We start from the raw sequence: 13,759 nt of genomic DNA, 5'->3' as shown, positions 1-13,759 counted from the left end.
TCACTGCAAAAAGATCTTCATGATACAACAATGGTGATTTCAGGTTTATTATTTGAAAATTATAAAAAGATTATGACATGTGGTAACACACACTGTTACCCCCACTAGGAGCCAGTTCTCTCTGGCACCACATCTCACTAGCTGCAGTTTGTGGCCTCCAGTCTACTAGCAGCTCATGGGGTACAAGTCTGTAACGCTAGTTGATGGCATCGTAGACCATATTACAAGTCTGCTAAGAGTTGTTCATGCTGGTGTCTTCCATTGGTGCCTCTTGTCATATAAGCCAGCGCTGACAGTTCTGCAGCAGTCTCATCTGGCGCTTGCTGCTGCTATGGAACTGTACATCACTGTATGATTACTGGACCCTGGTAGACTTTTCTGGGTCCCTATCTCACAGAATGCTCTTTGGATTACTACACATCACACAGATTTCTGGACATGGACATCAACACGGATATTTCTTTGGATTCTTGTTTGGACTGCCTGTACTTGTCAGTAGTCACTGAGCCTGTGGTGTTGAATAAACTTCTTGCCAAATTGGTGTGAGACTTTGTATTGTGTATAAAGTAAATCTGTTTGCAAATAGGGAAGGTGCCAAATATAAATCCAGTTATTTTTTGCTGAATGCTAAATGATCATTTCAGCATTGTGGAATTTCCTGAGAGCTCTATCAATTGACAGGAAGTGCAACTCTAAGACACCACTGTAACATTGATTTGTGACAGCATGGAGGGACATTCAACTATTATGGAACAAGATAATGGCCTATGGTTTGATGGACTGGGGCTCCATGATATAGCAATGACTGATAATGATTGTGTATCTGATTGTGAAACACACAAAGACATCTTCATCCCAGGCAATGTCCTTCCTTCAGAAAGTGAATTAAACTTTGAATACGAGAAATCTGTGGTTGAATTTTGGAAAAACAGAAAGAAAGGAAAAGGTGGCTTTTATCCACGTAGCATAAATATCACAAAGCTATGTCAGTGAAACAGCTGTATCGTTGGGAAAAGTATGTTGTTCTTGATGGCTCAAGACATGATATGATGATGGTACTACACTGCTAGACTTCACTAATAGTACTGGAGGCTATGGACCATTGTCTGGTTACCAATGATACTGACCATCAAAAGTGGGGCTTGCAAATGAGCAGGGAAGTGAAGTTATGTAATTCCAAGTCAGTCCCCGAATGGCTACTGAATTTTAAAAAGGAGCATGGAATTGTATCTTGAAAAATAGCAACACTTGTAACTAGACACTACATAAACAATAAAATTATCTCAACAAGGTCACTTTAAAATTTTTAGTGCAAGTTAAGGAGCGTATCAGCATTTTGGTGGCTGAAAGTGTTTACAACCATGATTAGAGAAGATTCAATCTGGAGTTGCACATTAGATGTACTTTGTTCCAAAAGAGGCAAATAAAATTGTATCCATGGTGCAGTCATTGTCATCAGTTACTCACAGTTACACTATTCAGCCTACAGTCTCTGCAGCTGGAAAACTGCTTACCCCCCTCTTCATAGTTTTAAAAGAATTAAACAATCTCTCTTTGAAGCCCCAGATGTTCTTGTGAAGCATCAAAATCTGGTAAACCGTCTGACCACATCAAAAGTTATTTGATGGATGTTTTATTTCCCAGTGCAAGAGGAAAATCTGTATTATTGTAAGATTCCTAGGGTGGTGAGCATGAAAGAATTGTTTGGAGTGCTGTTCCTGAGGACAAGGAACTTGTTCACTTGGTTATCCCAAAAGGCTCGATGGGGCAGGTACAGCCATTGAATGTATACAGTTTTCAATGTCAGAAGAATTTTGTGAGAAGATTTTCAGAACTAGTTCTGCTGCATATCAATTTCCACTTGGAAACAATACAATCAAGCTGCAGTCACTAGTATATAGTCAATTCGTTTCACCGAGGTTTCCCAGTCTACCAGAATATGCCTGGTATAAACGAACATAGTCAGAGGACTGGCTGCCACAATTTGCGACACCTGCCGAATTTTGTTTTTTATGGACTTATCCTTCATGTGTATTATGGGAAGAAATGTACATTTGGTGTGCGTGTGCGTGTGCGTGTGCGTGTGTGTGTGTGTGTGTGCGTGTGTATGTGCGTGTGTGCGTGGTGTACAAAACTGTCATGTTTTAAGCATTTCTTTATAGATTATCATTATTGTAATAATTTTGTATCATAATAATGAGTTACTTACTATTTTCAGTTAACAGAATACGCATTTGTGAAATAGTAAAGTAAAAAGCAACCAAAAAAGACTTGAAACCATTAAATAATGATTTACACAATACAACAAAAATATGTATAACAAATAATCAGAATAATAATGAACATTTAGATATTTTAACTATATACATTGTGAATACTCCAACAGCACATTATGAACAACTTATTTTGCAAAAATGGTATTACTAATACCAGCTTCATTGCATGTAGATGTATGTGGCATGAAAGCTTCTTTAATGTATGTTGTAAAAAAAAAAGTTTCCATTTTGCAAAATTCATTGATGGTAGTGTGGTAATTTGCAAACTTTCAGTTTTTTTCAAAAGTTGATTATACCACTTTCAAGAATGTTTGTTCCATTTCAACATTCATATGAAAAACATTATATATATAGTTATAATAGAGGGAAACATTCCACGTAGGAAATATATATCTAAAAACAAAGATGATGTGACTTACCAAATGAAAGTGCTGGCAGGTCGACAGACACACAAACAAACACAAACATACACACAAAATTCAAGCTTTCGCAACAAACTGTTGCCTCATCAGGAAAGAGGGAAGGAGAGGGGAAGACGAAAGGAAGTGGGTTTTAAAGGAGAGGGTAAGGAGTCATTCCAATCCCGGGAGCGGAAAGACTTACCTTAGGGGGAAAAAAAGACAGGTATACACTCGCACACACGCACATATCCATCCACACATACAGACACAAGGCTTGTGTCTGTATGTGTGGATGGATATGTGCGTGTGTGCGAGTGTATACCTGTCCTTTTTTCCCCCTAAGGTAAGTCTTTCCGCTCCCGGGATTGGAATGACTCCTTACCCTCTCCTTTAAAACCCACTTCCTTTCGTCTTCCCCTCTCCTTCCCTCTTTCCTGATGAGGCAACAGTTTGTTGCGAAAGCTTGAATTTTGTGTGTATGTTTGTGTTTGTTTGTGTGTCTGTCGACCTGCCAGCACTTTCATTTGGTAAGTCACATCATCTTTGTTTTTAGATATACATTATATATATATATATATATATATATATATATATATATATATATATATAAAGATGAGGTGACTTACCGAACAAAAGCGCTGGCAGGTCGATAGACACACAAACAAACACAAACATACACACAAAATTCAAGCTTTCGCAACAAACTGTTGCCTCATGAGGAAAGAGGAATGTTTCCTTCCATTATATATATATATATATATATATATATATATATATATATATATATATATATATATATATCCTTGTAACCATTGATGCCACTTCCTTATACACAAATATTCCGCACGTCCAGGGCCTCGTTGCGATGGAGCATTTCCTTTCACGCCGATCACCTGCCATCCTACCTAAAACCTCTTTCCTCATTACCTTAGCCAGCTTCATCCTGACCCACAACTTCTTCACTTTTGAAGGCCAGACATACCAACAATTAAAGGGAACAGCGATGGGTACCAGGATGGCCCCCTCGTACGCCAACCTATTCATGGGTTGCTTAGAGGAAGCCTTCTTGGTTACCCAGGTCTGCCAACCCAAAGTTTGGTACAGATTTATTGATGACATCTTCATGATCTGGACTCACAGTGAAGAAGAACTCCAGAATTTCCTCTCCAACCTCAACTCCTTTGGTTCCATCAGATTCACCTGGTCCTACTCCAAATCCCATGCCACTTTCCTTGACGTTGACCTCCACCTGTCCAATGGCCAACTTCACATGTCTGTCCACATCAAACCCACCAACAAGCAACAGTACCTGCATTATGACAGCTGCCACCCATTCCACATCAAAGGGTCCCTTCCCTACAGCCTAGGTCTTCGTGGCAAACGAATCTGCTCCAATCCGGAATCCCTGAATCATTACACCAACAACCTGACAACAGCTTTCGCATCCCGCAACTACCCTCCCGACCTGGTACAGAAGCAAATAACCAGAGCCACTTCCTCATCCCCTCAAACCCAGACTCCCCCACAGAAGAACCACGAAAGTGCCCCACTTATGACAGGATACTTTCCGGGACTGGACCAGACTCTGAATGTGGCTCTCCAGCAAGGATACGACTTCCTCAAATCCTGCCCTGAAATGAGATCCATCTTTCATGAAATCCTCCCCACTCTGCCAAGAGTGTCTTTCCGCCATCCACCTAACCTTCGTAACCTGTTAGTTCATCCCTATGAAATCCCCAAACCACCTTCCCTATCCTCTGGCTCCTATCCTTGTAACTGCCCTCGGTGCAAAACCTGTCCCATGCACCCTCCCACCACCATCTACTCCAGTCCTGTAACCCAGAAGGTGTACACGATCAAAGGCAGAGCCACGTGTGAAAGCACCCACATGATTTACCAACTGACCTGCCTACACTGTGATGCATTCTATGTGGGAATGACCAGCAACAAACTGTCCATTCGCATGAATGGACACAGGCAGACGGTGTTTGTTGGTAATGAGGATCACCCTGTGGCTAAACATGCCTTGGTGCACAGCCAGCACATCTTGGCACAGTGTTACACCGTCCGGGTTATCTGGATACTTCCCACCAACACCGACCTATCCGAACTCCGGAGATGGGAACTTGCCCTTCAGTATATCCTCTCTTCTCGTTATCCGCCAGGCCTCAATCTCCGCTAATTTCAAGTTGCCGCCACTCATACCTCACCTGTCTTTCAACAACTTCTTTGCCTCTACACTTCCGCCTCGACTGACATCTCTGCCCAAACTCTTTGTCTTTAAATATGTCTGCTTGTGTCTGTATGTGTGTGTGTGTGTGTGTGTGTGTGTGTGTGTGTGTGTGTGTGTGTGTGTGTGTGTGTGTGCGAGTGTATACCTGTCCTTTTTTCCCCCTAAGGTAAGTCTTTCTGCTCCCGGGATTGGAATGACTCCTTACCCTCTCCCTTAAAACCCACTTCCTTTCGTCTTTCCCTCTCCTTCCCTCTTTCCTGATGAGGCAACAGTTTGTTGCGAAAGCTTGAATTTTGTGTGTATGTTTGTGTGTCTATCGACCTGCCAGCGCTTTTTTTTTTATATATATAATGGTTTCAGAGCTATTCGCTCTAAACCTAATACGCGAACTTACCTTTATGGGTGTATTTTACCCCTTAAAAATTAAATTGGACACATACAAATGAATAGGTACTGGCTTATTTTGCCTCTTCTACACGCCCACTAGGTTTCAAGATCATTCATTGACATTTGGGAATATTCCATTGTTATTGGCACCACTGGTAATATTAAAAAAGGGTATGATATGAACTTGAACCCGGAAGCACTCATTTCCAAACTGTAATTTCTATAAGCATCAATAACAATAAAAACACAATAATCCACTGCATTAGAATAGAATAGAATAGAACAGAATATTTTTATTAGCCTTTCAGTATTTTTCATACAATTGGTTTCGTCAAAGTTTACAGAGGGTTTTAGTTTCAGTACGATATTCAAATAGTTACAGAAAGAGGAAAAAAGGAACTAAAGACATTTTCTTCAGCATTATGTAAAACAATGTTTTATACAATAATTAAATACACACATAAGAAAAGAATCACAGTAAACAACTAGCTTATATAATATCAAAACATTTTCTTCATAACTTAGGTAAAACATATATTTTGATGATTAGTTTCTAAGAAGTCTTCAGTTGTATAGAATTCGTTGTTTTTAGCCAGGTTTGCAATGTATTCTTATATTTATTTAGTGGTACTGTACGAGCTGAGCATGGTAACTTATTGAAAAATTTTATGCTTAAATACTTATAGTTATTATGGACTACAGCAAGTCTTGTGGAAGGCAAGTCCAGCAGGTGACTGTTTCTTGTACAGTGTGCATGCACATCACATCTCATGTTCAATTTTTTCAGATTTTCTCTGGCATATATTAGACAGTTATATATGTACATGCTTGGCACTGTCATTACACCAAGAGATTTAAAATAATTTCTGCAGGACTCTCTGGGTGCTAACCCCTCCGTGCACCTGATTGCTTTCTTCTGCCATCTGAAAATACATTCAGCCCCTGGGGAGTGAATGTATTTTCAGATGGCAGAAGAACGCAATCAGGTGCATGGAGGGGTTAGCACCCAGAGAGTCCTGCAGAAATTATTTTAAATCTCTTGGCGTAATGACAGTGCCAAGCATGTACATATATAACTGTCTAATATATGCCAGAGAAAATCTGAAAAAATTGAACATGAGATGTGATGTGCATGCACACTGTACAAGAAACAGTCACCTGCTGGACTTGCCTTCCACATTTCATAGGAAGTCACCACAGCTGCCTTCATAATACACTTGCATATATATCTGAGAAATCATCCGCAGGTTCGAGGATTTTTACCATTAATCCTTTGCAAAAGGAACAATGTGGGACCTTCTTTGTTGCTACAATGTTTAGTAATAATCAAAAGGATTCAGTCAGCCATACTAATCAGACAATTTCTATTTAAAATAATGCTTGTTATACATTGATACACGGAAAAAAGAAACAATCATAAATACTTACAGCTGGCAAAATATCATCCATAATTTTAAAACTAAATTTTTCCTCCACAATGGAGTAAGGGACATCATTACAGTAACACAGACCTATAATAATGGAAAAAGATTTCACCTATCACTCACTGGTTAATGTGCAAATTCTCTTTACTGACGAAGAGCAAACATGATAAGTTGTAACATAAAGAAAGGCGCAGCCTCAAATCTTGTAATTCACCTTAACAGATGCCCAATAAAGAAAAGAGATACTTTTGAAAGGAAAAATTGGTGAGTAGAAAGAAGGAATTACTGTAACATATTGTCAACATCAGAGCTAGAGCACAAATTAAGCTGGGTGAGTGTGGATGACAGAACACAGTCAAGGGGAGGAACCATGCCACAAGTTCACCTATATAGCTATAGGATAACAATAGAAAATCCAAATGAGAGTAGAAAATAAATATTTGCATCCCAATCATTCAGAACAGAATTCTACATAAGTAGTTTTTATCAATCCAATTATATTATATGGTCACCAATTTCATTTGCTACCCAGTATAATTGCACTTTTGTTAATAAATGTTGGTTTAGTACTTAGGTAAATGCTTTTCATGTGTCAAGAAATAATGTATCCACTTGATTGCCTCAATCTATGACTTTCTGAATGCCATGTGAGAAAAGCACAAGTGAGTTTTGCAGGACCAATGTTTTTGGAATCTGTGCTGTTTGACATGGGGAACTCAGTCTATCAAGACACCTCATTACATTTGATCTCCGAATATGTCCTAGGTTTCTACAACTGATGGATGTCAATGACATTAGATGGTCATTTAAACAATCTTCTGTGCTTATCTTCCTATAGACAGGTGTCACTTGAAGTTTCTTACAACCAACAAGGACAACTTTGACACCCCCCTCACAAAAAAAGGTATAAATATATAAAAAATATAAAACTAAAAAATTAAAATAGTCCGTGCTATATTATGGTTAACTCTGTTGCAAATTGTGAACAGAATCTGATAGTGATTCCATCAGGTCCTTGCATCTTGTTCAATACTAATGATTTCAGCTGTTTCTCAATGACACTACACAGGTATTCATACGGTTATTCAGAGTTTCAGAAGCTGACTGCGTGAAAACTACAAGCCACACAGAAAAATGACTTGTATTTCTCTAAGTTTTGATTTATAATATGTGCTATGGCGTAGGCAGCAGGTATACCAGAACTTTCAGACAAGTTATCTGTTCCATACTGTTGTGTCCAATTAGTTCACACCTGCAGATAGGTAACACAGTGAACAGATTTTCAAAGCAAGTTGCTGACATGCCTTCCCAGGCAGTGCACATATTGACATTTGGCGTGTGACAAACAATGCCCATATTGGACACCTGTAATATGAGTTAATAACTTGGTGAGTTACTCTATCCACTGATATGTGTCTATTTTCTGTGCAACTTTTTGTGCAGTTGCTTTCTGAAATCCTTGAGGTAATTATGTATAATCCTGTATATCACTTATTTTTGCAGTGGTGCAAGAGTTAAACTACGGCAGTATTCATGGGTCATCCTTTGTAAAAGACTATTTGAAAACAGAGTTTAGCATTTCTGCTTTTGCTTTGCTACCCACAGTTTCAGTTTCTGTTTCATACACAAGTTTTTGGGTACTAACTATGGTGCCACTGACAGTCTTTACACGTGACCAGAATTTCATTGAGGTTTGTAAGAGGTCTTTCAATAAGGTGCTGCTACAGCAGTTATTGAAGGCTTCATACCTTTATTTATTTTTATATTTATTTATTTATTTGCTTTCTTGACAGTGAATCATGTTTCATTCAGCATCTATCTCCAGCTCTATGCTTTGTTTTACAACTGTTGTGTAGCAGTCACCATTTCCATAATGACTGTTTCATTAGGAACACATCTGTCCAGTGCCTCGTCAACTGTTCTGCTGAACTTGGACTAGAATTCTATTACATGCTTATATGCTTATGTCCAGGAGTACATGATTTCATTAGCTCCTTGAAATATGAAACTACTGCCTCTTTTTCCAGTTTAACAAGTATACAAATCTTCATGTGTCTTTTAGTTGTCCTTTGTGCTTCCAGTTATCAGTATTGCTACAACTGCCTCATGGTCACCAATACCCTTTTCAGTATGGACATTCTCACAGACGTTAAGACTATTTGTTGCCATAAGATCTAATATATTTTTTCCATGAGTTGAATTTGAAATTAGCTGTTCTAGAAAGTGCCATGCTAGTATTTAAGACAGTTTTGTAGTATTTTCATGAAATGCTAGTATATACCAGAGTTCCACTTCCAGTGTGTACGTCACCTCAGTATGGCCTTTCTCTATGAGCAAAGGTGGTAGGTAAGCAATTAAAGTGTTACATCGAGTTTACAGTTGGTATGGAGGCTTCAGACACAATTTTCTATACAGGTCTTTGCTGGGTAATTCACTTGTTTTCCACCAACTAACACTTTGAAAAGTGACAGCAAGTCCAGATTTTCAAGTTGTGGCATAAATTTTGGATTTCCAAACAATGGAAAATGCAGGAAGGAATGTAAAAATATCATGAAAAGGATAGTTGCTACTCACCATATAGTGGATATGCTGAGTCGCAGATAGGCACAACAAAAGGACAGTTGAAAAGTGAGCTTTCAGCCAACAAGACTCTGTCATCCTTCTTTCTCTTCTTTCTTGTGTTTCTCTAGTCATCTTACATGACAAAGGCCTTGTTGCCTGAAAGCTCACTTTCCGACAATCTTTTTGTTGTGCCTGTCTATGATTCAGCATCTCTGCTATATGGAAGTATCAACTAACCTTTTCATTAAATTTTGTATTAAGATGTACAAATTTTACGTTTTCAAGTAGTTTCCTTGTTCTCTGATGCCATACCACAAACATATCACCCATACAGAAACACACCAACTGGGTCTAAGTGAATTCTGGTACCTTTGTCCCAAAATGCTCCATGTACAGGTGTACCACACTAGGAACTTTGATCCATAAAGCTAATAGCAGTGCCAGATAGGCAGAATTTTTTTCATAGCCTAAAATGTCTATGAATATTTTTAAAAAGGATAAATACACAAACTGACAAATCAATTTCTCATTGAGGTAAAAAATCAGGAGCACTGCGGAAAATATAAAGGTTGTTTTTTGTCCCCTACTGGCTGTCTTTTGTCTCCAGAAAAACTATTTCATTTCTATTAACAATGACAAAACGTCTTCACTGAAATATTAAAGACAAACTAAGAGTATCAAAGCTGAGTATATAAAACACTGCATGTCAGCTTAGCTTCTTGTATGTGAGGGAGAGTATTAGGAGACAAACCAACTTTATTAACATTGCACCTGACAGCAACTTGGCATGTCCTCTTTGCGGTAGGTAGTAATCTGACTTTTCCTATATTGTTAATATTCCTACCTGGAGATGACATTTCTTGATTCAACTTTATTTAAAGTTACAAAAAACTAACAGCTATTACCTGTTTCAACATCTGCCATTAGATTCACTTCTATTAACTCACATATCTTAAGACACCACCTTCTGTAAACCTCAGCAAGCTGAAAATGCAGCTGCCTTGGAACAGAGCAATCTGAAATTTGCCATTTGCCTTATTACACTCCTACCAGTAATTAATTTCTTTTCTTTAAATGTGATTTGATTCTCATTTTCTATAATGTGTATCCCTGAAGTACACGTGAATCTATCCATTTATTATTTAGACCAGATCCCATTCAGTTTAATTATTTCCTACATTGTCTCAGAGCAGATGATTTCAAAGATGTAATTAGTTTTGTTTATTAAAAATTATGCCCAACCAAAAATTCTACTACAGTACATAGCTGGGAAAACATTTCGAAGTAATAGATGTATTTGACAATGATGACACCACTCACTAAAAGATCAACGTTAAGACTTTATGGTAAAGTATTTTAATTTTACTGAAACTAATTAACTTAACTGATAATTTTAAATCTCAAATATACTTAGATTTTCCATTGCAAATTTAGCCATTATACTTGTTAGATTCCGACTCTTACCACTATGCTTTTGTCACTCTAAATTTCCTGGACCAAATGACACCTCTCACTAAGTAATTAGACCATTCATTGAGAATTACCTAAAACTGCTATAAATGATTATAAATCAAAATACAGTGACTGTACTTCTAAATAGGTTATTCAAAGTGAGGGTGTACAATGTGGTTGCCTTATCTTTTGTATCTTCCTAACCACCATATATTAATATAATAGAGGGAAACATTCCACGTGGGAAAAATATATCTAAAAACAAGGATGATGTGACTTACCAAACAAAAGCACTGGCAGGTCGATAGACACACAAACAAACAAACACAAACATACACACAAAATTCAAGCTTTCGCAACAAACTGTTGCCTCATCAGGAAAGAGGGAAGGAAAGGGAAAGACGAAAGACAAAAGGATGTGGGTTTTAGGGAGAGGGTAAGGAGTCATTCCAATCCCGGGAGCGGAAAGACTTACCTTAGGGGGAAAAAAGGACGGGTATACACTCGCACACACACACATATCCATCCACACATATACAGACACAAGCAGACATATTTAAAGACCAAGACCCACATCCTTTCGTCTTTCCCTCTCCTTCCCTCTTTCCTGATGAGGCAACAGTTTGTTGCGAAAGCTTGAATTTTGTGTGTATGTTTGTGTTTGTTTGTGTGTCTATCGACCTGCCAGCGCTTTCGTTTGGTAAGTCACATCATCTTTGTTTTTAGATATATTTAACCACCATATATTTTGTATGCAAATTACTATTGTAACATATAGTCTCTTTGAATTAGCAAAATCTTACCTAGCCATTTTTAAACCAAAATGTAGTTTACAAAGTCACAATATGTTCATACACCTGTCTTGATAAAGCTCATGTCACCCCAAAAAGTAAGTCCATGTTCTGAAAGCTCACAAGCAACATTTATGTGAAAGTTCATAACCAGCAAGCAATCAAGTAACACCTATGTAACATACTCATGAGAGTCCAAGTTCAAAACATTGTATAAAAATCAGCCACCCGTATTGCTCACTCAAGATATACCTTTGACTCAACATATTAACTTCGATAAATGTATGATTTTGTATGAACTTCTTTCAAATGTGTGCACTGTCTTTTACACTGTGGTCTATTAATATTGTGTTCAAAAAGGACTTTGAATTCATAGTGTGATTCTGTTGTTAATGCCACTTTTAGGTACAGTAAATTGGTGGAAACTATTATGTACATGCGAAGACTGAAGTGAGGCATGAAAATTTGTACCAAGTCCAAGATTCGGACCTGGGTCTCCTGCCCACTAGGCAGATGTGCTAATCACTACACTACCATGGCACAGTGTGATGGTAACTAGTTGCCAAGGATGTTGTATGTGAAACTGAATCTGGTCATCACAATATTTGAAGTGATAATAAATGCAGAAAAAACCACATTATTTGAAAATTTGTGTAGTGTTCATCATTAGTCCAATTTCCAGGGATCAATTTACATCTGGAATGAGATTTTCACTCTGCAGTGGAGTGTGCACTGATTTTAAACTTTCTGGCAGATTAAAACTGTGTAATGGACCGAGACTCAAACTCGGGACCTCTGCCTTTTGCAGGCAAGTGCTCTGCCATCTGAGCTACCCAAGCACGGCTCACAACCCATCCCCACAATTTCACTTCCACCAGTGCCTTGTCTCCTACCTTCCAAGCTTCACAGAAGTTCTCCTGCGAAACTTGCAGGACTAGCACTGCTGGAAGAATGGAGCACTTGTCCGTGAAAGGCAAAGGTCCTGACTTTGAGTCTTGGTCCGGCACATACTTTTAATCTGACAGGAAGTTTCAGATCAGTGCACACTCTTCTGCAGAATGAAAATCTCATTCTGGAAACATCCCCCAGGCTGTGGCTAAGCCATGTCTCCACAATATCCGTTCTTCCAGTTTGGAAGGTAGGAGACGAGGCACTGATGGAAGTGAAATTGTGTGGACAGGTTGTGAGTTGTGCTTGGGTAGCTCAGATGGTAGAGCACTTGCCCATGAAAGGCCAAATTTCTGAGTTTGAGTCTCGGTCCAGCAAACAGTTTTAATCTGCCAGGAAGTTGCAATTTACATCTGTTCTATGAGACTTTGATCATTGAAATTAAAATGAAATGAACACCCTTAGCTGCTTTCAGGCGTTGACATACATCAACAGGGACAGATGAAAATGTGTGCCCCGACCGGGACTCGAACCCGGGATCTCCTGCTTACATGGCAGACGCTCTATCAGCAAAGTGCTGCGAGTAATGAGTATAATGGGCAGGGGCACTACGAATGTAGTGCGGGACAATACGTTGAGAATGTGGGTTTCGCAGGAGGCATGCCAGAGATAAATCCCTGCAGTCGCACTATCCTCTGTGTCATCGGTGGCTCAGATGGATAGAGCATCTGCCATGTAAGCAGGAGATCCCGGTTTCGAGTCCCGGTTGGGGCACACATTTTCATCTGTCCCCGTTGACGTATGTCAACGCCTGAAAGCAGCTAAGGGTGTTCATTTCATTGTAATTTCATTCTAATGAGCTGCATGGTCACCGATGGTATCTGTGCTTTCGGACATGTCCGAAAGAACAGATACCATCTTAGTATATATTTGACCATTGAAACTCCGAGGGCTTAATGGGCAATGCAAGTGGGCACTATTGTGACTGATCAACTTCTTGATAGTTAAGATCAACAACATCACACACTACAACTGGAATGTAAACATGAACTTAAATGTGATAGGGTTGGCTCTTAATTTCTCTGGTAGTGTATTTAAAGAGTTTATTAAAACAGTAATTTCAGAAAATCTCTTAAATAATATTCATGACTTCATCTAGACAAGGCTTGAGATGTAATACTTAATTTGTTAATATTACAACAGTCACTTAATTTGGCAGGGTCATTTATACTGCAGGATGATTAACATAAATATCAATGTTGATTTTGGAAAATATATGAGCAAAATGCGCAGTAGGTGCCAGTAGTCTAAGTTGGACATAAGTAGCACTTTTGCACCAACAATA

The 13,759-nt window shown here is 38.6% G+C and overlaps 1 protein-coding gene across 1 annotated transcript in view; it reads right to left on the bottom strand.

The window, feature by feature from the left end:
* The window catches only part of LOC124545041 (cytochrome P450 302a1, mitochondrial), a 220,302-nt gene that overhangs the window by 61,523 nt on the left and 145,020 nt on the right, over nt 1-13,759 (bottom strand). The gene's annotated exons all lie outside the window — the stretch shown is intronic.

This window comes from Schistocerca americana, chromosome 8, assembly GCF_021461395.2.
Source record: "Schistocerca americana isolate TAMUIC-IGC-003095 chromosome 8, iqSchAmer2.1, whole genome shotgun sequence".
NCBI classification, from domain to species: domain Eukaryota; kingdom Metazoa; phylum Arthropoda; class Insecta; order Orthoptera; family Acrididae; genus Schistocerca; species Schistocerca americana.
This window is presented reverse-complemented; position numbering and strand designations above follow the sequence as displayed.